We start from the raw sequence: 26,084 nt of genomic DNA, 5'->3' as shown, positions 1-26,084 counted from the left end.
TGAAAGAAATTATTTTGTTGTAGTAAATCTAGAGCTTTCTTGGTCTTGGGGACTACACACACACAGTTTAACTATATAGGGCAGAAAGCCAATATTTGTCATTGAGGAAAGGTTTCATTTTTAGTGCTATAGATACATACATGAATATTGAGCTAAATTATGTAACCTATTAACGGCATCACTATAATTAATGTGAAATAAACTATCGTTAAGAGAGCTTGATGGATTTCTGGGGAAAAGTTTCAATTACAAAGTGAAACCATCTTTTAAATAAACTGATATAACAGTTGAAAAAGAAAAACAATCTAAATAATTTCTGTTCTAACTTTTAGAAAGATTGCTAGCTATAAATTTATGAAGTTGGGATGGATCTGTCAGTAATAGAAGTGTGTCTGGATCCTTTCTGCCCTGTCACAGGTCTGGTTTTCAGGGTCTTCTGTTTTAGATTTCTAGAGATAAACTATCTGATGGAAAAATATGCTATTTCTTTCTTTATTATTGCCAAAGCACGTCCTTCCTTTGAGAAGATAGTAAAATATAGTTTTATGGAAAAAAGAAAAAGAGACAAGTAGGGATACATTTTTAGATAGATATTTTTGTTAATTAAAAATATATTTCTCTTCTCTCTGTTAAGAGGTCGTTATTTTTTCTTCTGTGTAGTGCTCCATTGTGTAAATGTACCACATTTTTCTTATCCATTCTTCGATTGAGGGGCATTTAGGTTGTTTGCAGGTTCTGGCTATGACAAACAGCTGCTATGAACATAGTTGAGCACATGTCCTTGTGGCACAATTGAGCATCCTTTGGATATATACCCAAAAGTGGAATTACTGGGTCTTGAGGAAGGTTGTTTCCTAATTTTCTGAGAAATTGCCACACTGATATTCAAAGGGGTTGTACCAGCTTGCATTGCCACCAGCAATGCAGAAGTGTTCCCTTTTCCCCACAACCTCTCCAGCATAAGCTGTCATCAGTGTTTTTGATCTTGGCCATTCTTACAAGTGTAAATGGAATCTCAGAGTTGTTTTGATTTGCATTTCTCTGATGACTAAGGATGTTGTCTTTCAGCCATTTTAGATTCCTTTGTTGAGAATTCTCTGTTTAGGTCTGTACTCCATTTTTTTTTTTTATTGAATTATGTGATCTTTTGGTGTCCAATTTCTTGAGTTCTTTGTATATTTTGGAGATCAGACTGTCTAATGTGAGGTTAGTGAAGATCTTTTCCCATTCTGTAGGCTGTCGGTTTGTCTTGTTGACCGTGTCCTTTGCTTTACAGAAGCTTTTCAGTTTCAGGAGGTCCCACTTATTAATTGTTTCTCTCAGTGTCTCTGCTTCTGTGGTTATATTTAGAAAGTGGTCTCCTGTGCTAATGTGTTCAAGTGTACTTCTCACTTTCTCTTCTATAAGGTTCAGTGTGGCTGGGTTTATGTTGATGTCTTTGATCCATTTGGACTTGAGTTTTGTGCAAGGTGATAGATATGGGTGTATTTTCATTTTTCCACATGTTGATATCCAGTTATGCCAGAACCACTTGTTAGACATGTTTTTTTTTCCATTTGATATTTTTTTGTTTCTTTATCAAAGATCAGGTGTTCGAAGATGTGTGTATTGATATCTGGGTCTTCTATTCGGTTCCATTGGTCCTCCTGGTTGTTTTCAGTACTGTAGCTCTGTAGTAGAATTTGAAGTCAGGGATTGTGATGCCTCCAGAAGTTTTTATTGTGCAGGATTGTTTTGGCTATCCTGGGTTTTTTGCTTTTCCAAATGAAGTTGAGTACCGTTCTTTCGAAGTCTTTGAAGAATTGTGCTTGGATTTTGATGGGTACCTTGCTGCTTTTCTTATAGGTCATTTCTATAGTTACTTTCTGTTCTTGAGGTTTCCACATTAAGCAATTGTGTAGATTGTCTCTACTGTAACGATAGCCACTTGGTTTCTGTCATAGCTTTCTCATTTGAGTAAAACCAGTGGAAGGCTGTTATCAGGGCATTCTGGTCCTTGGGTAATCAGCTCCTTCAAGAGATTTATTACCCAGTTTTAGCATGTCATTCAAGGACCCAGAGTCTGTTAAATTGATATGATGAAGAGTTTATGTTCAGGCAGAAGTCATCATTGGCTTTGAAGCCAGGTAATTTTGACCCTTTGCTGGTATTTCATCACTGTCCACTATATAAAACAGGCCTCAGCCTGGTGTGATAGCACACGCCTTTAATCTCAGCACTTGGGAGGCAGAGGAAGATCTCTATAAGTTCAAGATCAGCCTGGTCTATATAAATTGAGTTCTTAGGACAGCCTGATCTACATAGTGAGACTTTGTTTATCACCCTCCTTCCCCCAAAAGAGAAAGAAAACAGCACTCTTAGAGTGCTACTTACCTCTCCAGGAGAGCCCAGGCCCAGGAAATCACCAGAAGCAAAAAGCCTGACTTGCCATCTCTATCTATACACCAGGCCCCAGCAGAAGTTGAGTCCAGTATATCTTAAGACTCAGACTTCATCCCTGGCTCTGCTGCTGCTGCTTTTCTCACTTCAGCTGCCGTCACTGATAGAATGAATTTTTAATGCAACAAATTAGCAAAGAATTCTGCTATATTAATTTGTGATTCAGTCTAGATTACTGATTTTGTTTATAACAGGCTGTGTGCTTGATTGTGGAGTCTTTTGACATTATGAATGACAGCATTACATTCTTTAAACTAATGTTCTTTTGTTTAAAAATGAGAAAACTGATTTTTGAAAAATTCCATTTATTTTCAACAGTGGATTTTGAATCCAAAGAAAACTTTTGGCAAGTGTGTAACCTGACAGAAATATCAGTGAACAGATGGAAAGGAGTTCCGTAATAATTGACTGAAAAGTAGAAGTTTGATTTTCTGAAAAATAGCTCTAGTACCTTTTCTCTTCCCTGTAAGTGATCTGAAGAAGAAACAGCTGTTTTTAGGTTGATACTTGGTAGCAGATAAATACCCTTTAAAATAAGGTACTAAGTGTATGATTCATTTTTCATAACAATATTCTTTTATGAGCAGATATAAATATAAAATAGTTCAAAGCCAATAGGAATAATTTTTGAAATTTTCTTAATGATACTGCTGCTTTGGCTGGATAAAAAATGAAATTAAGGTAATTGACCTACAGTATGAGAATTTGGACAGTTGAGTTTATTCTTGATTCTATAGTTTTTGCAGTCATAAACTTTCTATGTGCGATAGGCTCCTCTACATCTTAACTTGTCACTAAAAGGCATAGATTCAACTCATAAATTTCTTTTTCATGTTGATCTATTGCATGATCATCTATGCAAACCTACAATGAGCCTGTGCCATTAACATAGCAAGCTCTTACCTTTCATAATACGAGAAGAGATTTGAGAAAGAACATCCTCACTGACATCAGGTATTTCTGTATTAGATAAAAATGAAAATGTACTGAGGACAAACTTTGTTTGGAGAGGGGACATCTTCTAAAATTACTTCCAGCTGTCATGGGGGCGATGTTCTTTCTATGGGATCCTGTGAAAGTAAAATGATGGTTAACTTCCAAGACTACTGTCTGGTATAATTGCAAATAGTCTCTGATTATTTGGTAGCATTTTTCTGAGGTTCCTATTTCGTGTTCTGCCCTGAACATTGTAAAAAATGCACCTTTTCAGCTAACGAAGTTGGAACCATCTTGAGCAGCTGATATCCAAAACAGGTCTTATAGTAGTCCTACCAGCATCATGACGTCATATCAACCAGGTGGAGATCTTTTGTGGGGCCCCATCTTCTCTAGAAACTTCAAAGATTACTGCAGGAAAATTCATTGTTCATTGTGGAAAACTTAAATATTATTTATACAAACATATTCAATGAAAGTATGTTAGAGACAAAAATAGGTATGAAGAAATGTAATACTTTTTTAAAATTCTTTTTTCTTTCTGTCTTATATCATGGCCACTCACATGAGACAGGAAGTCTGAATTTTTATTTTAACAACATGCTTGGATTTAGACAAGGGCAGAGCCATTGTCCAACTCCAAAGGCAGCTTTGATTTTTAAGTGAGTCATGATTATTATTTTATTTAGTATTCAGAGATTCTTACTCTCAGATGCCATGTCCTCACAAGTGTTAATTCTCTTTGCTTGGCGATCCTATCTGGATAATTACCTTTTCCTCTTTAGGCATCTAGATGTCCATGGTCCCTTGACTTTTTTGAAGGTGAGTATTTTCCTGCAAAGATAAGAACAGAACCCTGCCCCAATCCTTATGAGGTTTCCTTATCACCTCTGTGTTATTACCTCTGTGGATGAGCTGTAATTTCTCTTTCTCAAGAGATTTCTCCTTTTCAAACTAAATATTTATTAATTTTGATGGTAGCCCTAACTTTTCTTCTCCTATTGAAGCAAGCAAAACCACTACTCCTATGTGGCACATCTCCTGACTTCCATTGTGAGGTCAACACATCCTTGAAATACATCGGCTGATTTAATTCAGAAGACTTTTCTATTATGCAATGTCTTTCTGCTGCTGTTGTCCCTTTCTCATTAGCATTAAGGAAATTCAAGGTTAATAAAGCATTATGTAATCTATTTCTGGGGGTATTTTTCACCCCTTTCTGTTTGTTTAATATATCCTTTATAGTTCAATCTTATCTTTCTATAACTGCCTGACCTGTAGGATTGTGTGGTATACCTGTAATATGTTTTATATTTTAATAAGCAAAAAGGTGTTCATTTTCTTAGAGACATGCTGGATCATTATATGTCTTTATTTGTGCAGGTATACCAATGATGGCCATAACTTCTAATAAATGCTTGATTACTGAATCAGCCTTTTCTGAGTTCAAAGCAGTTGCCCATTGAAAACCTGAATAAGTTTCAGTGGTGTGGTATACATATTTTAATTTTCCAAATTCTACAAAGTGGAACACATCCATCTGCCAGATTTCATCCCTTTGAGTACCCATTAGGTTAGTCCCTGCAGGTAGTGGTGTTTGTTTATAGAAAGAACAAGTAGGACTTTTTTTTAATCTCCTTAGCTTGTTACCATGTAATAAAAATCTCTCTCTTTAAACCTTTGCTATTGACCTGATATTTCTTATGAAATTCTGTGGCCTTCAACACACTTCTAATCAGTAATTGATTAATATCCATCTGCATTACCTTGTGCTAGAGAACCTAGAAGACCCGTATAGGATTTGGTGTGTGTTATGTATATGGGACAAAACCTATTCATGGTTATATCTTGAACCTGTATGAATAATTAAGTCATTTCTGTATCATCTAGTATAAATTCACTGGTTTCAATATGCATGACAACTTTCTGCGCATTGTGAATTAATAACTATATTAAGAGGTTCTTTAAAAATCACTCAGCAACATCAGAATAGCATATAAGTCTGCCTTTTGGACAGAATTATAAGGGCTTTGTTCTACTTTACTTAAAATTTCTGATTTGTAATCTGTCTTTTCTTATGTTTTTGCATCAGTATAGAATGTACGGGCTTCAGTTACTGGTTTGTACCATTCAATGTGAGGAAGGATCCACGGAGTTCTCTTTATAAGGTTAATTTTATCACTTTTGGGATAATTGCTATTAATCTTTCAAAAAAATTAGCACAAGATCTTTGCCAAAGTTCCATGTCTTACCACATGTTTTTAATTTCATCAGTAGTACTGCTGGGTCTATACCTGCTAGTTGATGAAGTCTCATTTACCTTTTATAATTAGAGACTTTATCCACATAAGTTTATTTTTTACTTAGTTTATATGGTAAAGATAACGATTCTAAGATTATATCTTTTTGTGTATTAAAATTCCTGTAGAGGAAATTCTGGAAGGCAATATGACGAAAATGCATTTAAGATTTGGATTTACCCTTTCCACATCTGTCTCCTGCAATTTTTCTTCAACAGTCAGTTCCTTTTCCGTTTCAGCTGTTAATTCTCTGGGACTATTTAAGTCTTTTTGGTTTTTTTTTTCTTAACCATCTAAGGTTTTGTTTAAATGAATTATTATATCAGGAGTTATCCCAACAGCTGGTCATAGACTGGAAATGTCTTCTAACAATCTTTGAAAGTCATTCAGAGACCACATCTCTTAATTTGTGTCTTTTTTCTTCTAATTTTCTGTAATCCTATTTTATATTGTTGAGTAATCGTCAGAATCTCCTCTCTCTTATTTTCTCAGGAGCAACTTGTAATCCCTATTTTGGCAAAACTTTACTTCTTTAAACATTCTTTCTATAGTATGTATGTCTGAATCAGATAGCAAAATGTCATCCATGTAATTGTAAGTTATAGATATAGGAAATTTTTTATTTATTATTTACAACGGCTGACTTAAAAAGTATTGACATTGGGTGGGGCTATTGAGCATTCCCTGTAAAAGGACGTTCCATTGGTATCTCTTAGTAGGCTGAAAATTATTATAAGTAGGCACAATGAAGGCGAATTTTTCTCTGTCTTTTTCTTGTAAAGGTATAGTGAAGAAACAATCTTTTAAGTTAATAATTATAAGACACTATCCTTTTTGTAAAAGAGAATGCAGAGGAATTCCAGATTGTAGAGGGCCCATAGGTTAAATAATCTTGTTGATAGCTCTTAGATCTCCATTTACCAGATTTCTTTTTATCAAAAAATACAGGAGAATTCCAAGGGCTGTTTGATTCTTCAATATGGTGAGCAACTGGTTGCTCCTGTACCAGCTGTTCTAAAGCCTGCAGTTTGTCTTCTGATAATGGCCACTGTTTAACCCATATTGGTTTTTCAGTTAATATTTTAAAAGTAGGGCCTTTGGTACCTCTAAAGGTTTGCTAATTGCTCTGTGTTCTTGTACAGCCTATATGACTGGTGCATTCAACCCATTTCGTGCTTTGTTTCAGTTGATACAGGGTTCTTGTTCCTAGGAATTGAGCACCTGCCTCTTGAAGAGGCCAATTTGGATGCCAAGATTCTGGAGTGATGCCAAGATCCTGGAGTAATGATACTTATGTCCACACCCATGTCTATCTAACCCACATTTGCAATGCCATTTATATGCACTCTTAGCTTTGGTCTTTGATAATTTATAGAAGTCTGCCATAATATACGTTTCCTATTTCTTATTGGATTTTCCTTTTATCCTCCAACTTTATTCCATCACCCAGAACAGTATGGTCTTTTACAGAAGGCTCTGGATTTTTAAGTGAGACATGTCTTCTACAGTGACTGGGAATGACTGGGACACTTTTGGCTTGGGGGCTTGCGAGAGGCCACCCAAGGAGTTTCCTGATGGTATAGGGTTGACTTGTCTGTCTTTTGTTGATCTGCATTCACTGGTCCAATGTCAACCTTTGCCACACCTACATATCCTGAAGGTTGAGTCCTTTTATTTTTGGCATTCCCAGAGGAGATATTATTCCTAGGAATTCTCTGTCTACAGTCCCTTCTCAGATGTCCTATTCTATCACAATTAAAACATTTAGCATTTTGATGGTTCCTCATTCCTTTGGAAATTGCTTCTCCTACCCAAGATTCAGTATTATAGTAAAATGTCCCAATGTTCATTGCATGTAGGATCCATTTATCCATTGGTGCTTATCTAACCTTTAAAGGCTCAAGTATCTTTTTGTATTTTAAGTTGGCATTTTCAAAAGCCAGAGATTCAATAAGTACTCTTCTAGCATCTGGGTCTGTTACTCCTATTTGTACAGCCTTAGTTAATCTTTGCAAAAAGTCACCAAAAGGTTCTCTCTGGCCCTGTTTAACCTTGGTATATTTGATTCAGTTCATGTTTTTGTTTTTGTTTTTGTTGTTTTTTTGGGTTCTTGAATCATGTCCCAAGCATTTAAGGCTGCTTTGTGGCATAGGGACAAGATTTGTTCATTGTAAATAGCTTGAACCTGTGGGTCAGCATAAGTGCCTTCACCAAGATCTTGGGAAGTCTTAAGTCCTTTTGCTCTTCCATGTTGTTCCAGAATTTTAGTGTCTTCTCTGAAATAACATTTAAACATCAGTTGAGGCCCATTATCCATGACTGCTGAAACTAACTGAAACCAGTTGTGTGGTGGTGTTTTAATGCTAGAAGCCCACGTCTTTACCATCTCCCTAACAAATGTGGAATGAAGCTGTAAGTTACCATTGCTTTCTTAATTTCTTTCAGATCATTCCTTCTAATAGGTATCCATCTATCTTCTTTGGATCCTTTAGGGTGTTTAGAACTTGATGCTTTGTCAGAGTAGATTACCGGGTAAGAAGCTAAATCCCTGGGTAAGTCATCTCTGATAGCTACTTGACAATGTTAAATCCTTTCCTTGTGCCTTATTTTCCTGCTCATCAGCTCCAATAATTTCCTCAATTGTTTAAAATCTTTTTACTACTGTCTTTTGTAAAGCCTGAATCTCCTGGCCTGTATATATTTCTAGTGATATCACTGAGGCACCTAGCCTCTCATCCTCATTCTGTACATGTGATTCCAAGGTCTGAAGTTTTTCCTTTAAAGATAACATCTCATCCTTGGATATTATTTGGATAGTGTGCAGATTGCCTTCCTGGAGAGATACTTTTATCTGCTAACCTATCAAAACTTTTTAACAAATTTTGATTGTCCGGTTCACAGTATGAATTCTTTCAGATATTTTCTCAGTATCCGTTGACATGGATTCAATTTTGTTTGTCAAATTTCCAGGTAACTTTTGATTTTCAATGGTATTAGTTCTGTCAGTTAGCTGTTCGTTATTAGTCTGTAAAGACTGTACCATTTCTAAAAGTGCCTCATTTTTGGCTCTGTTATCAAACCATTTTCTTAAGGCTATAATATGAAGAAAAATATCTGAGTTTCAATATTCAATAAATGGATGTATCACAAGAGCCATAAGTCTTGCAGAATACAAATCATAGTATTATCAAAAAAATTACTAACATTTTCTATGTTAATGTTGTCTGCAATTATATAACTTTAAAGTTTATTGATTTATTAATTACCTGTTATGAGGTCCAGGAAATTGTTTTAGGTGTAATAATCTTTATCGTCCAGCAGATGTTGTAGTTTCCGAGTCACTATTAGCGACATAACCTGGTGCCATGAACAGTCCTTAGCCACTTTGGTTTTTTTCACCTTGGTGCTGGCTAAATACTGAGAAATATGGTTGCTTGACAAATTAAAAGCAATTAAATCAATTCCATACATGGAGCAAGAAGCCCAGAATTCAGGAGCCAGTAGTACAAACCGGAAGCAGCACAAGTCGCCATGAATGCTGCTGTGTGTGTGTGTGTGTGTGTGTGTGTGTGTGCGCGCGCGCGCACATGAGCTTGGCAAACTTCCAAGTCGTCTCATGCAATTACCTTTACTATGGTTGGGATTCTACAGAAAACCACTTAGGTAAAAGCAAGCCAGGTGGTGGTGGGGCCTTTCTGAGTTGTGGGCTGATTAGGCCTTTAAGCTGGTCCACCTGGATCCACAGGGGGCGCCAGATGAAGCCGGATGCTTAAAATCCCACACTAGCTCAGAAATGACTATAATAGAGGGTTATTTATTTAGGGGTAGACTCACAGATTATAGCCTTCTTCATGAACGGGGAACAGGAACCAAACAGGAACCAAATCGTGCCTCCAGAAGAGAGGCCGGGCAAACACTTTACATAGATAGGCATAAGAGGCTATGCCCAAGTGGGCAGGTAACATACAGGCTACTGGTCCTGGGAATTCCTACAGCAGTAGGGAGGTGGAGACAGGAGTGATATGGCTGGGTAGAATATAAAGGGGAAAAGACAGGAACTCAGTGGAGTGTGGAGTCTGAGGTTGGTGGAAAGCATTGCAGGATCACCCTTTGTTTTTCTGAGCCTTGGTAGAGATCTCTCCAGTTACTTGGCTTCTTTGCTTTTCTGATCTTCAGGTTGAACCCTAATGTCTGTCTCTGGGTTTTTATTATTCGTGCAGCACTCAGTTCCTTCCGTCCCCTACCTTTTGATCACCTTAGTATAGTTCACAGGCTTTCATCACATTAAGAATTTATTGTGGTGGAAGCTAAACTGTTGCCTCATGCTAATTTTATAATGCATATGTATACACACACACACACACACATACACACAACATATCAACAAAAGAACCAAGTTAAGCCAAGATCTAGAGCTGTTGCCAAATGTGAAAACAACAATGGCACACAGAAGAAAACAGAATGCGGGGTCCAAAGCCAACAAAACCCAAAATAAATTTGCTACTATACTTGGACTTGTTTTGGCAGCTTTTGGAATTAAAAATACAAAAGGCATCACTTATAAAAAAGCAAAAGTAATTGAAGTGTGAATGTGGGGCAGAGTGGGCAGGACGTTTACAGTAGCTGTTTCATTTGAATGGAGAATGCTGCTATTAGCTTTTGTTTTATTTATTATTAATTTCATCACTGGTATGCTGTCTTCATATTCATTGTTGTTATTTTGGGTGACAGAAGAAGACACAACCATTACATTCAAAACTCATCAGACACTTTTTTTTTCTGAGCCTTTCATTGCGGTCTGTAGGGTAGAACCCTTTCTTAGTGTGTTTGCAGCTCGTTTTATATTGTCAGTGTAGTTACCATCTCCCAGCCCTTTCCTCTATGGCTGTTTACACAATTAAGTACAAAAATACCTTTTGTTTTCTCTTAGGGGAAAGAATAAAACAAAGTGACTTCATACATAGTTATGAGGCTGGTATATTTGTAGATCATCTGGTGGCTGTGGGTAAAGAAAATAAGAATAGATCTTTTTGAAAGACAAAGGAAAAAAACCATGGTACAAAAACAAACAAACAAAAGACCCTAGGTAAAAGGCATCTGTGTGTGGGTGATATGTATTCAAAACAGCAATTCCCATCTTCCATTGGATAATATTGTGGACATCTGAACATTTTCATTTTTGAATTTCTAATTGTACTTTATTATGATAAAAATCCATATAATACAAGATCTATCCACTTAACAAATTTTAAATGTGTAGTATAGTATATTTGGTACAGTTGTTGTACAGTAGGTCTTATCTTGCATAACTGACAGTGGGAATCATTGAACAGTAGCCTCCCAACAAACCACCTCCCCTAGTCCCTGACAACTTCTGTTTTACTTGATGTTTCTATTAATTTGGCTTCTTCTAAAATAAGGATTCTTTCAGGATTTATTGTCTGTAACTGCCTTGTTTTACTTAACATACTGATCTCCAGGTCCATCAGTGTTGCATATGACAGGATTCCTATGTTTTTCTATCTGACATAATACTACATTGTACTGTCTATATCACATTTTACATATCCATCATCACCCACGTGGTTAAGTTGTTGTGCTAATGCTACAGTGGACATAGAAGTGTGGTTTCATTGCTTTGGTATTATGATTTCATTCGTTCTGAACAGTTGTCCAGATTTGTTGGATCATAGGGTAGTTCTGTGTTTGACTTTTGGGTATGTGTGTGGTGGCTTAATAGTTCTAATTTTAATTGTTTAATGAATCTTTGTAATGTTTTCCCTAAAGGCAGTATCATTATACTTCTGTCAATAGTGCAGGAGAATTTTAAAGATTATTTTTAGCCAGACATAGTGGCCCGTGTCTTTAATCTCAGCACTTGGGAGATAGAGGCATGTGGAGCTTTGAGAGTTTGTGGCCAGCCTAATTTACATAAAGAATTTTGGACAGGCAGGACTACAAAAAAAAAAAAAACCTTGTCTCAATATTATGTATATGTGTGTTCTGGGTGTACAAATATGTTTGAGTGTCTGCAAAGGCCATAAAGTAGCATTAGATCCCCTGGAGCTTGAAAATTATATATGATTTTGAGCTGTCTACCCAATATGGGTGTTTGGAATTGAATTCTGGTCAGAATTGGTAAGAGTAGCAAGCACTCCTAACCATTGAGACATCTCTAGCCTGTAGAAAGATTTTGCTTTCTCCTCAATCAGCATTTGCTTTATATTTTATGTGTAGTATATGTGTGCATACATACATGTTCATGTATGTGCAGGCGTCTGTGTCATGTATGTGCCCATGTATGTAGGTGTAGATACCAGAGGTTGACTCCAGTATCTTCTTCTGTCTCTCTTCACTGAACTAGGACATAGCCAGCCAGTGACCTCTGCAGACACATATCTTTCTGCCTGCTTTCTGGAATTACAGATACTGAATTGATTTTTATCATGTTTTATGTTCTTCCCCACAAGGCACGAGTACAGTTGCTCTACATTCTTTTTAATGTCCTGGTTATTATGCAGTCTTGTACTTAATATACTTTGCTATGTTAATATAAAACTAAGAATCTAGAAGAGTATTATTCCACATATACTTCCTTATGCTTTGTCATAAAAATGTTATAAAGGCCTTCTTATTTATTTATTTATTTATTTATTTATTTATTTATTTATTTAATTGTCTGTTATTTTCCTTCATCCTAAAACCTTCAGTAGTAATTTTGGACTTGTGGTCTTTTAGTCCGGGACGATGGTTTTTTTCATTTTGCTCTTACAGGATGTTACTCGATTGTCATCTGACACTCACTACTTCTCATGAGAAGTTAGTATTTCCTTGAATCATTTTCTTCTTACATAATATATTCTTTTTTCTCTGCCTGAACTAAAGTTTTCTATTTTGCTTTTTAATTGTCATAGTCATATGTGTGATTGGTTTATAGTTCTGCATAGAGATTGCTGAACTCGCTTTGCTTGTAAGGTGATGTTTTTCACTGATTTGAAGAAAATCCTGCCAGTTGTGTCCTGCCCCCACCGTGATCTACTTGATGAATTTTAGACCTGTTAGTATTACCAAACAGGAATTTTTGCATTTTCTCCTTTAGTTTTATTTTTGTTGAGTTTTACTTATAAAACTCTTTTGATATTCTAGTCATCATTAAATTACCCCATGCAGATTTCTTTTCATATAACATATTATTAAATTCTTGAATTCCATTTTAGATAATTCTTCCTGCAAAGAATATGCCCATTTGTTTTAACTATTTTTTTCTTAAAGTGTTTGAATATTTATACTAGCTGCTTTAAAGTTCCTTTCTGCTTATTCAGTTTACAGTGTGGGACACTTCTTTTTTCTACTTTCATGTTAATTCTCATTTCTCTACATAGGTAGCTATTTTTTTCCATGCTTTTTTGGAAAGTATTGAAAGGTTGTAGAAATTTTTATTTTTGTCAGTTTCTGTTCTGTTTTGTTTTGGTAAGTGGCCTTTATTGCTTGGCCATCTTAAGGCTGAACTCATGCTTTATTAAAACACTTTGTGGAAGCCCAAATTATGACCCTTTCCCCTTTAATTAGTGTCTTCATAATTCCCAGTTACTGATATCTGTACTTGGCTATTTTAGTCTTTGAGCTGGTGCTTTCTTTTGGGCTCCTTGATATGTTTTCTATGCTTAGTTCTTCAGAGATTAGCCAAAGGCTTCAGGAGGGGATAAATGTAAACTTTTGGACCTTCTGTTACTTTGTGCTTTTTATTTATCTCAATTTTTAGCCATATTCTAGCCTCTAATTTTTTTGTTTTATAATCCAACAAAGTAAAAAATTAAAAAAAATTTAATGTCTTAAGTGAACAAGACCTGTAGATTAGGATATCATTCCCTGACTGACTTTGTTCCTTGTTTTCTTTTGGCTTTTCCCCATTATAAGATTCTTTCCAGTTTCTAGTATTTTTTGATTCTCTTTTTGTTTTTAAATTGATCTTATTTCTTTATCCAATTATTTATAATTGTTGTTTTCAAAAAAATTGCTCTAATTATGTTAGTGTGCCATTACTTAAAAATAGAAGCCACACTTTCTTTGTGTAGTACTTAGAGGTTCCCATTTGCTATTCAGTTTTTTTATGGCAGCTTTTAACTATACCAGTTCTTCTCTACTCTGGTTTAGTTTATGCATCAATATATCTTTTTAATGGGTCTCTCAGTTTCACAGATTTGCAGATTGATGACTTCTTAAAGCAATAAATTAGATGCAGTGCTCAATAACCTAATCCATAAGTAGCCTGATTATAGTTCTTCAGATTATAGAAACCGCAAAGGGACTTTTAGAAAGCTTCATCTTTTTCTGATTCCTGATTTTATGTTTCAGATGCTAATAATGTTTTTAAAAGTTGTGAACATTTATCATGATTTACCTTTTTAAATTTTGAAATGTACAGCACAGTATAGCTCTGACTGGTGGTGTGAACTTGGGAAAGCAGGGCCTAAACATGAAGGGGACTAAAGTCTCCAGCAATAACCTGTTTTATTCAGAGCATCAGACAATTTATACTTGAGGAGTAAGAAACGTCACATGAGTAAAGCTTACAGTCACAAGGACAAGCCAGAGATGGACAAAAAAAAAAAATTTCATAGACTCTTATGAATAGCAACAGCTGAAGTAACCTTACTCCTATCTGCTATACCTAGAGGAGCATGAAAAAAAAAAAAAAACATCCTGAGAAAAATTCTGTATTTAAAAGAAATTGAGATCTCAAGACCTGTTTTCTTGGAGTGTTCTCACAAGACCCCAGAATTCTCACACTACTCCATTACTGGATTTTGTTCCAACAGTAGTGTACTATCTAGAATCCTATTTATCTTATGTAAAGGTTCCCTTTCTCATTCCTCCAATCCCTTAGCGTCTGCTTGTTCTTCTGTGAGTTTTACTCTTTCTGACACTTCAAATAAGCAATTTCACGTACTATTTATGTTTTGGTGGTAGGCTTATTTCATTAGCAACATGTTGTCTTCTAGGTTTACCCCTATTGCCTCCTGTGGCAGAATTTCTTGTCAATGGTCTATGTCTAATTAATCGCCTATGTGTATTAAACTTTTTTTTTAAAATATTTATTTATTTATTATGTATACAATATTCTGTCTGTGTGTATGTCTGCAGGCCAGAAGAGGGCACCAGACCTCATTCCAGATGGTTGTGAGCCATGTGGTTGCTGGGAATTGAACTCAGGACCTTTGTAAGAGCAGGCAATGCTCTTAACCACTGAGCCATCTCTCCAGCCCCTGTATTAAACTTTTTAAAAAATTTATTTACCTATTTATTAATAGGTGGATATTTTCACCTTCCCCATCCACTAGTGCTGGAATTTAACCCAGCAAGTGCTCATCAAATGCTCTACACTGGGCTACAATCTATGTTGATTTTTATCTTGGCTGCTGCGATAACTTTGCAGTGAATCTGGGAAAGTAAATTCACTTATCACAGTTTTGTTATGTATAGATAGTTAAATTTTAGTCATATAAATGTATATATGTCTATACGTGAGTATGTACTTGTGAGTTAAGTCCAGGCTTGTGCCAGAGGACCTGAAGTTACAGGTGGTTGAAAGCTGCTTAACATAGGCTCTGGATTGATCTTGGGTTCTCTCGAAAAGCAAGGATATGCTATTAATGAAGAGCCATCTCTGTAACCTGGTTTTCAGTTATTTTAGGAGTTTTATAGTTTTTCATCTCCATGTAGGTCTTTTATCAATTTTGACTTCAATTTTGCACATAGTGAGATTGGAGTCTACTTTGTTTCATACAAGCAGACAATCTTCTAATTATTGAGGTCATTGTTTTTAACAGTAGTATTCACTTCCATAAATTCCTTCCTTATACAACTTTTGCTGCATCTCATAGATTTGATGTACTTTTCTCTAGATGGTTTCTCATTTTCCCTTCTTCACTGGGTTTTCCACTTTCTTTTGGGGTACCAATTTCTGAGTTTAGTCTTAATGTTTAGACTTGTTTGTATCACACATCTGTTCTGTTCTAGAAAATAATCCAAAAGCAGCACTTGAGAAGAATACATGTTGTGTGCTGCTGTTGAGAAGGCTGTGGCATGTGTATGCAAAGTGTTTGGTCTGTAGTAGTGTTTACATTGAAACAGCTTTGATAATGTTAATTCTCGGACCATCCCACAATTCTTAGGGTTTTGATAGGAAAGTAACTCATATATATGTAGCTAAAGAAGCCACAGGAAAAATTGTTTTAGAACCCATGAATAGACTTAATTTTTTCATTTAAAAATATTAATAATTTTGAGACAGGAGTTCACTGCATAGTTCTGGCTTATCTGGAGCAAATATATAGACCAGGCTGACATTGGAGTCAGATATCTGCCTGCCTCTGCCTCCCTAGTGCTGAAAATTAAAAGTGTATCACCATTTTTATAAGTTTGTATGATTTTTATGTATTTTATAAAATGTTTTACTTACCCTGTAAAAGATTTTCATACTTTTTCCTAGATAGCTAACTGAGAAGCAAATAGAATGATTTTTAAATTATATTTATGTTTAAATTGTATTTCTTTCTTTTTTTTTTTTTTCTCTAGACAGGGTTTCTCTGGTAACAACCTGGCTATCCTGGAACTCTCTTTTTGGACGAGGCTGGCCTCCAACTCACAAAGATCTGCCTGCCTCTGCTTCCTATCTTCTGTGATTAAAGGTGTGCGACACCACTGCCCAGCAAAGAGTGATTATTTTTTAAATCATCATACTTTTGATTTTTTAGATTGATCTATGTATTCCTGTTATCACCTGTCTTGGTGATTTTGAGAAGTAGGCCGTTTATTATGTCTATTACTAGCCCATGTCTTTGTATTGTGTTTAATGAGTAGTATCATAGTTCCTTAATACATTTCCCATTGATGATCTTCTGGATTGTTTCCAGTTTAGCTATTATGGTAAGACCACTCTTCACATTTCTTTGTGTAGAATACTCCTTCAGGGCATATTTTTCCTGTTTTATTTTATTTTATTTTAGGTGAAAACTTGGAGGTAAAATTAGGGTTAGGGTATATGAATATTTTTAAGAAATTGCCAGTTTTCCAGAATGTATTGTTTTATACCTTCACAGGCAATGCTTAGGATTTGAGTTGCAAATTATAGTTTTGTCATAAATTATGCTAATATATGTTGATTTAACATAGCCTTCTCACTGTGGTTAACTTTGTTCTGTTCATCGATTGTCCTCTTTATTAACACTGCCTTGTAGAATCATGATGTTCACCAGAGTTGCTGAAAGTGGATGTGCATGGATAAGTAAAAAGCTGAACAGCACTGTTGTTCTCTATGTAAAATTTTTTGTGTTGCCAGGCGGTGGTGGCACACCCCTTTATTTCCAGCACTTGGGAGGCAGAGGCAGGCGAATCTCCGTGAATTCTAGGCCAGCTTGATCTACAAAGCAAATTCCAGGATAGCCAGGATTGTAACACAGAGAAACCCAGAGAAAAGAAAAACAAACAAACAAACAAAAAAAAAAAACAAAAAAAAAGCTTTGTGTTAAGTCACTTTATGTATTCAGCTTTGAGGTTCTAAAATTGGAGACATGTTAGACGGCTTTTTCTTAAGAAATGTGTAGCTTCTCTATTGTGATAGAGATTTGTAGTCGTGATACTTCTATTAAGGAGAAGCAGTTAGGTTAGTAATGGAGGGTGCATCTGCATCTGCACCCATGCATCTCCCATGGAGGGAGCAGTGGGTGAATATATTGCAATTCACTGTAGGAAATTTTCAAAGAATTAATAAAAGTATTATATTCAAAAGAGTAAGATACTATTATCCATTGTGCTTTATAAATACTGCTTTAAAATGAAAAAAGTTTTGCAGAGCAAGTTGTACAGGAGAACATTGAATCTGTGGGAGAAGGTGAAAGTGCTGAAGAGTAATAAAGGACATAGAAGTAGTCATGGCATGCTGTGTATCCTACAGTGTGAAGGTGCTTTATGGTTACAGTTGGCTGCAATCAAAGCACCACAGTGGTATTCCCTGACTCTTGTGTTAGTGCTATAGTAATAAATTATATGTGTGTGTTATATGATGGAGAAAGGTCATTGGCTAATAAAGAAACTGGCTTGGCCCATTTTATTGGTTAGAACATAGGTGGGTGGAGTAAACAGAAGAGAATGCTGGTAGGAAGAGGAAGTGAGGTCAGAAGTAATGCAGCTCCTCTCAGAGCCAGATGCCTCAGACAGAGAGGCATGCTCCGCTCTCCTGGGCAGATGCACGCAATGAAGCTCTTCTTACCCAGGATGGTCGTAGGCTAGAATCTTCCTGGTAAGCGCACCTTGGGGTGCTTACACAGATGATTAGAAATGGGCTAAATTAATATGTGAGAATTAGCCTAGAAGAGGCTAGNAATGGGCTAAATTAATATGTGAGAATTAGCCTAGAAGAGGCTAGATAGAAATGGGTCAAGCAGTGTTTAAATGAATACAGTTTGTGTGTTGTTATTTCGGGCATAAGCTAGCCAGGCGGCTGGGGTGCTGGGAAGAGCAATTACCAGTGGATTTTCAAAGATGTTTAACACACAAGGGATAGAATTTAGCATTTTTCACTACAAACATTTGTGGAATAGATTAGAATAAACATTTCATTTCAAGTTAAAGAATTTTACTCTGCTGGCAGTGAAGCACTTGAAAATGTAGCTTCTAAATCTAGGAGGAATGTGTATGAGAAGTGTTTTAGCAAGATTGTGTTGGCAGGACTTCTTAAAGCAGGTATGAATTATAAAATAGTGCTTTAGGAAGAGCAAATGAGATGCAGGAATATGAGTCTAAATAGATACATTATGAAAGCCTAGAAGAGAGAAGGTGACTAAGGAAAACTCACTGTGGAGGTAATAGAGAGAAGCAAGGGGAGAATCAAAGATTTTGCCAGTTTCCAAGTCTCTTCGACTTGGACTATTACACTACTACCTGTGGTACTAGAAATAATAACAGTTAAGTGATGAAAAGCATATAGAGTGTGGCTGACATATAGTGAGGTGATGGTGAGGTACTCAAGAACACGTTCAGCAGGAATGTGGAGATGGTTGTTTCACAGTCAACACTGCATTTAAGATTGGGAATGTGGGGCTGATGAAATGGTCCAGTGGGGAAAGGAGCTTGCTACCAAGCCTGATGAATTAAATCACATCTCCAGTGACCCATGTGATGGAAGTAGAGAACCAGCTTCTGTAGTTTGTCCTCTGACCTCTACAAGTGTGCCATAGTGTGCATACAAGGTAAATAAGCAAGTAGAAAATGTTTTTAAAAAAAGGCAGGAAATGCATGTTTATAAATTGATAATATGAAAACAAAAATTGTAAAGCAAAATGACCAGCCTGGGGTGGAACATAGATTGGCAAAGTGGGATAAGGACAGGTCCTTTCAGCACCTGCCCCGATATCAGAGCAAAACAAAAACCCAGAGGACTTCATAAGAAATGGGAGTGAGAAGTATCATTAAAACCTAAATCAGTAAATGTCAGAGAAGGGGAAGATGTGACTGAGGGCTGATGATATAGAAGCTAGGGTGGGCAAAATACAGCCTATGGCTAATGGTTTTGCATTGTAAATATACCTTTTGTTTTTTAAACTTAGCTACTTCTTTGTTTACATATTACCTGTGGCTGCTAGCTGCTTTTGTGCTGTGGTAATAGAGTTGAGTGGTTGGTGTAGAGACCACTTAGTTGTTCTTCCTGTCATCTAAAATATTTACTATTTGGCTTCAAAGCAAAAGTTTGTTGAAGTCTGTTACAGAGACCTAAGAAATTAAGAATAAGAGGTTAGCTTGCCTCTTTGATGACTAGGTAGAATTCAGGGGTTTTTATGTGTTTTTGTTGTTGTTGTTTTCTGTGAGCAAATATTTGTGGACAGACTTGTGTGTCTGGTATTTGGTTTTGTGATGTGGTCTAGAAATGGGCTAAGTAGCAAGAGATTATTAATATGTAAATGGTTAACAATGAAAGTGGTAAATATAAAATTTTCTTTTGTGTGAATGGAAAGAAATATATGGGAGTTTGAGCGGTAGAAGAAGAGAATTTTCAATACAAGGAAAATATGGAAAAGATTTTATGGCACTCTTGTAGAGAGGCAGCGTGTTGCCATTACAGGAATTAATGGTCTAAGACTTGAATGCAGGGAGTGCATGGGCCTCATTACAGGAAATGAATAGAATTGTTTGTGGAATTGAGTTAAGAATAGTAATTGCTCACACAGCTGTTTTTAAATAGCAAATGTGTTAGGTAATCAGCAAAAATTCACGAAGATGTACTTGATAGTTATGCAGAAATTGCTGTGTTCCTACAGACTTATGATCCTGATGGGAGCCATAAAAACAAACTAGCTAAAAACCTGTGCATGCAGTTTTCACATTGGTTTAATATTGTAGTTTTTGTTAAAGTGTAAGCATAGTTTTATTTTCATCTTTTCTAACCACTGAATCTAAATACACTTGTGTTCAAGAACAGCAGTGGTATGAAATGATGGGTGTACAGAGCACTATGGTGTGTGCTTGCTGAAAGGAATGTCTACTTGCTACTCTGCTTTCCTCCTAGGCAGAAGTATTGAATTGTGTTGTTTGTTTCTGTTTGTTTCATCTATATTTGTTTCATTTTATCATTTAGTTTTATTTTATTATTAGGCACTGCCTCTGCTCATTCCCCCTTCCCTTGTACCTTTCCAAGGATGTTGAAATACAACATTAGCGTTTTAGAGACTAGAGACTACTTTGAGTTAATACAGTACAACATCAGGTAAAATGCAGCTGTCTTTCAAACTTTTAGGTCTATTTACCTTGAAGAGGGGTCTATTTGCTGCTTTCTCTCATGCTGTAGTTGTGCTGGCATTACTTCTAAATGCATGCATTGCAGCTCCTAGAAAGATTGTTGGTTTCCCTTTCTTTCCTCTGGTAACATTTTTCATCAGCCTGAAGAACTACTTTTAATATTTGTTTTGTTTTAACCAATGTTGAATCCTTAATTCTCTTTCATGTGAAAATGTCTTGATTTCATTCATCTTTAATATTGAAGGATATTTTGGTTAAATGTAGAATTTTGGATAAGAGTAGGTATGTTAAAAAATCTTTTTCTGTATCTGCCATGATCCAGTTTTTGAAGGCAAGTAGTGATTTGAATTTTTCCTTTCTAGGTAATATGTCTCTTGCTGACTGTTTCTTGAAATTTTAAAATTTTGGCTGTCAGCTTGATTTTGATGTGGGTGGATAGGACTTTCTTTGCATTTTTACTGTTGGCATTTACCACAGTCTTATTTGGTAGATTTAACCTTTACCCATTTGTGCATTCTCTTTTGCTCATTCTTTCTTCAGGTAAATTTCCCATCTTGTTCTCTTTGTGCTCTCATTATATTCTTTTTTTTAAAAAAAAATATTTATTTATTTATTTATTTATTTATTTATTTATTTATTTATTTATTATGTATACCATATTCTTTCTACGTGTATGTCTACAGGCCAGAAGAGGGCACCAGACCTCATTACAGATGGTTGTGAGCCACCATGTGGTTGCTGGGAATTGAACTCAGGACCTTTGGAAGAGCAGGCAATGCTCTTAACCGGTTGCTGAGCCATCTCTCCAGCCCTCTCATTATATTCTAATTGATCCTATATCACAGTGAAAACATACTGGTAGATTTATTTCATGTGTATATAAAACCTGAAAAAAGTATGAAAAACTTGGTATTCAGATGTTTATTAATTTAGAATTGATTGCATCCTTTGAATCTTATATAAAGCAGTATCATTACTTCACAAATAAAAATTGAAGAAACTATTGAAGTAAGACATCGTGTTGGTTATTTAATACAGTTATTTTCAATTAGCTTTTCCTTACAAATCACTTATTGAATCCTCCTGATAGCAAATGACAGCCCTACAAAGTATGTTGTCTTTTGTTTATTTACAGTGGTACTAGGTTTAGACTTGCTGGAATAAAGAACTTCTTTCAGTGTTAGAAATGACTCTGTGGGCAGGGAAGTGTACAGTTTCCTGACTTTTCCTCCTGACCGGACAGATACCTGCTTTCTCTGTGCAGATGCTGGTGTATACACATGTCTGTATTGAATTGCCATTTTGACATCTTTGCTGTGAGCTCTCTCCATCTTTTTTTATGTTCTTTTTATTTCCTTCCTTTTTTCATTGTTTTGGAGCTTGGTCTTTGTTGCCAGCAGTCTTGCTTGATACCTTCCTTTTCGTCTTAGGCAGATCTTTCCTGAGGTTCACCAAAGATTGAAACATAGTGTTAATAATCCTTGTCTTCAGCACCTTCATGGGAAAAGCCAGGTTGTGAGGGCATGGAAAAGTCTCTCTCTTCAAATAGAATGTTTTCAGGCCTGGTGGTTGTGGCACACACCTTTAATCCCAGCACTCGGGAGGCAGAGGTAAGCGGGTCTCTGTGAGTTCGAGGCCAGCCTGGTCTACAGCGCTAGTTTCATGACAGCTAGGGCTGTTATACAGAGAAACCCTGTCTCAGGAAAAAAAAAAATCGTTTTCTGCTTTTGCTGGTTGATAAAATCCTAAAGAAATCCATAGGTCCATATGCTAGCATGCTAAAGGGGAACGAATGGGATGGGAACTGAGGAATAGGATTTTAGAGATCATTCAGAGTAAAATATTTATGGTGGAGGCAATGAGATAAATGGGCAAACTGCATTTGAGTTTTTCATCGAAAAGAGAGTGATGCCAGACAGACATTGGACTTGGCCAAAAGTTTGCCTGGTCCTCCAAGAGTTTTATATATTTGATTTCCATCAAATTTCGTTTATTCCTTCTTGAAGCTCCCAATCTTGCAGGAAGCTGCCTGTATATACAGTAATTTCAGATGTATTTTTAGTGACTTGCCTTTTTTCTTTTCTTTTCTTTTTTACTTTTTTTTTTTTTTGAGATAGGGTCTTGCTTTGTATCGCTGGCTCACCTGGAATTCACCATGTAGGCCAAGCTAGCCTCAAACTCAAAAAGACACCTCTGCCTCCCAAGTGCTGAAGTGAAGGTGTGTGCCACCACACCCAGCTGTGACTTTTCTTACTAAATGTTTTTACAAGGGGAAAAAAAGGCCAACTTCTTTCATTCAATCTGCACCATTGCTTTTAGAAACAAGGCCTTAAGTTTAATGTTTGTTCTTAAATGTGGTGGTCTTAATGAGGTGTTCCCTATAATCTAGATCATTTGAGCACTTACTTGATTCCTGTCTGTGGTGTTGTTTATTCACATGTTTGTTTAAAAGGCCTTGTTGGAGGAATTATGTCACCAAGGAGGTGGGCTTTGAGAGTGTAAAGATTCCTATTTGTTCTCTCAGCTTCCTGCTTAGCATTTAAGGTGTGAGCTCAGCTTGCAATTCTAGCCTTCACGCCCTCTGTGCCACCATCATAAACTCTTATTCATTTTGATCCATAAATTCAAATAAACCCTTCTTTCTGTAAGTTTCATTGGTTATAGTGTTTTACCACAACAATGGAAAAGTAACAGTACAGTACACTTTTATCACAGCAATGGGAAAATAACAGTACACTTACTAGATAGAAATAAAAAATAACAAGCTAGGCACAGTGGCACATGCCTGTAATCCCAGCACTTAAGAGGCTGAGCTGGGACTTTCATAGTGAGTTTGAGTTACACAGCAAGAAAATAAAACAAAACAAACTGTATGCTATTAAAAGTGGGGCACATGAAATAAATAGTTAAAGTATATTTTATGTAATTGATTTCATTCAGAAAAGCAGGCTCTAGGGCATACTTTGTACATATACGAAAGGTTAAAAGAACAAAATGAAAGGAATGCTTCAGTGTTAATGTGAGTTTACTTATTGCTTACCCGTTTTAATTCTGCTGAACAGAAACATAATTTTGCTTTTCAAAATCAAATAGTCAAAAATACTTCAATCTTTTAATCATTACTTAGCATTCTCATAACAGTCATTTAGATCTGTGGATTACAGAATTGCTCTAAAGTTGTTGATTTGCTATATAGCTACTAAAAATGGAAAGGTAAAAAATATATGGGAATGATTTTTTCAGATATTTAAAAACATTTGCTTTCCCTCTTCATTTTGTTGTAATTCTTGTGCATTTGCTTGTTTTCCACATTTTTATCAGTTTGTTTAATATCCTCATAAAGTTTATCTTCAGGTGTCATTTTGTTTTTGTTGTGGTTGAAGCTTTGGAAGTTTTATCATTGTGGTCATATTTTTGTGTTTGTATAGCCATTGTCTTGAGCAGAAAGGAGTCATTGATACAAAATGATTACTTTTGTCAGTGCCAGCCATGACCTTTAGTCAGTCTGGCTATGTTGACAATAAAACCACAGATTGTGGAGTTGAAAACCTAAGCCAGATCCTTATTACTCTGAAATACCCTGTGTGCCTCTTTCCTTGTCCAGTAGCAGTGGTATTAGTGTTTAACTGGTGGCTAAATTGTTTAATAAATTACCATTTTATTAATAAATTAACCTTTGCCCTTTCTTCCATCTTGTGGAAGGAATTTTGTCTTTTGCTAAAAGTTGAGCATTTGGTTTCTATATCTAACTCTGTCTTTTCTGTGTTTTTTAAATAAATATTAAAAATAATATAGAAATCTCATTTATTAATTGTTTGCTATAAATACATTAAGGCAAGTTTTGTTCTTATTTTCCTCATCAGAAGAGGTTTTCCATTTATAATTAATGAGAATACCTTTTGTATACAAATTATATAATTACTTGCAGTTTTATATCATGTTAGTATATTCTGTGAGTTGAATCATAAATCCTATGGTCTACTTTATATTAATGATTTCAAAGAAAATAATTAGAAAGTAGCTTTCAGGTAACATATGGTGCCAGAAAGGTATCAACTATATGCTTTTCCATGATGCATTACATGTGTAGTCTCTCTATTAAATTAAGAATTCAATAGGATTTTTCTAAGAGCAAATAAAACTTGTGTGTGTGTTTGTGTGTGTGTGTGTGTGTGTGTGTATTTTGAAAGCCGGTTTCCTGTAAATTGTGCTTGGCTTATTCTCTACACAGCAGCCCCTCCTTACCTATGGGAATAAATTCCAGACTCCCAGCAGATACCTAAAATTAAAGATTTATCCACTCTTACCCCATACTTCTGTATCTATACATAAACATTTTCTTACACCATACATGCTAGAGATAAACTTGAATTGCTAAAATTAGGCAGAAGGATTAACATAACTAATGTGTAAATAGAACAATTATAATAAGATGCTATAATAAGTGCTATTAAATTTTATTTGTAGAATATTTTCTTGAATATTTTCCTGCAGGGTTAATTAAAAACTACTGTTCTTACTTAGTATTATCTTCATGTTAATTTTTTTATTTTCCTCCTTTTTGGTTTTCTGAAACAGGGTTTCTCTGTGTAACCCAGACTAGGCTGGAACTCAGAGATCTTCCTACGTCTGCCTCTGAGTGCTGGGATTAAAGGCATGTACCACTGTGCTCAGCAATTTTTTTTTTTAACAAGACAGTTAAGCCCTAATAACTGAGTTAGTGAGGAGGACATTCTGCTGTGGGACCTATTGCCTTTCTTTTGTTTGTTCAGTTTTCCATACCGTCAGCTGGTTTCTATAAAGACTTGGACATCCACAAATTATCACAGAGGTTGTGACATTTTATGACTGAACACTGCATTTTTACCTACATCACAGAGGACTTCAAGGAACAGTCTGAGAGGGTTCCTAAACTTAATAGTTTTTTAACATCTATGTTTTTCTCATATACAAATGAAAGAAAACCAACATTCTCTTCCATCATAGAAAACAGCTCACAGTGGGGTAGGGAACACATAATGTTCCTAGGAATCAAAGATGAAAAAACTGGACTTTTAAATTTAGAAAATGTAGAAATAACTAGATTGAATCAGAAAAATACAAATGACTGGATTGAGAGATTTTCAGTTTTTCTAAGACTGACTGTGAAAGTATAGAATCGTCAGAAGAGCATGGTGGTGACTAAGTCTTTACCCTTGTAACACAGATCTTCAGTTTGCAGTCACATCGTGGATAAGAGCTTTGAAGAGATTGAAGTGCATTCTCACGTCACAACAGTTAGCTCTGTATAGCTAATTTGAGATTTTTCTATCCTCAGTTAAGAATATTTATCTCTAGTCTGATAGAAACAAGTTTATTAAACTGAATGGTTTCTTGGCCTGATTTATTTTTGTTGGAGAGGAGCTGAATTCTTCATATTTTATAGAGAGAAAGTTTGAGAGGAGTAGAAAAATGGAGACACTTAGATTACTCCATCTGAAAGTTTCCAAGGAAATATTTTAATTCTGAAATTTCATGATCTATAGGGGAATAATAATGAGAGTATCTGAAGAAACTAACTTGCTATATATTACTGAGGCAGGGAGTGAGCTCAATTAAGTCCCATAATGATGCTCA

General features: G+C 35.8%; 1 protein-coding gene across 4 annotated transcripts in view; it reads left to right on the top strand.

Annotated features, from left to right (window-relative positions):
* The window catches only part of Tcf12 (transcription factor 12), a 268,114-nt gene that overhangs the window by 70,728 nt on the left and 171,302 nt on the right, over positions 1 to 26,084 (top strand). Inside the window, exon 1 of one of the 4 annotated variants that reach the window (XM_050127374.1) lies at positions 16,349 to 16,366. The exons of the other annotated variants lie outside the window; for them this stretch is intronic. The gene's annotated coding sequence lies outside the window, so the exon portion shown is untranslated. Of the gene's footprint in view, positions 1 to 16,348; positions 16,367 to 26,084 lie in introns of those variants that run through there. 4 annotated transcript variants of the gene reach the window in all.

This window comes from Alexandromys fortis, unplaced genomic scaffold (assembly GCF_014885135.2).
Source record: "Alexandromys fortis isolate MF-2015 unplaced genomic scaffold, M_Fortis_MF-2015_v1.1 scaffold_22, whole genome shotgun sequence".
In the NCBI taxonomy this organism is placed as follows: domain Eukaryota; kingdom Metazoa; phylum Chordata; class Mammalia; order Rodentia; family Cricetidae; genus Alexandromys; species Alexandromys fortis.
The sequence above is the reverse complement of the archived record's forward strand: the minus strand, read 5'-3'. Positions and strand labels throughout refer to the sequence as shown.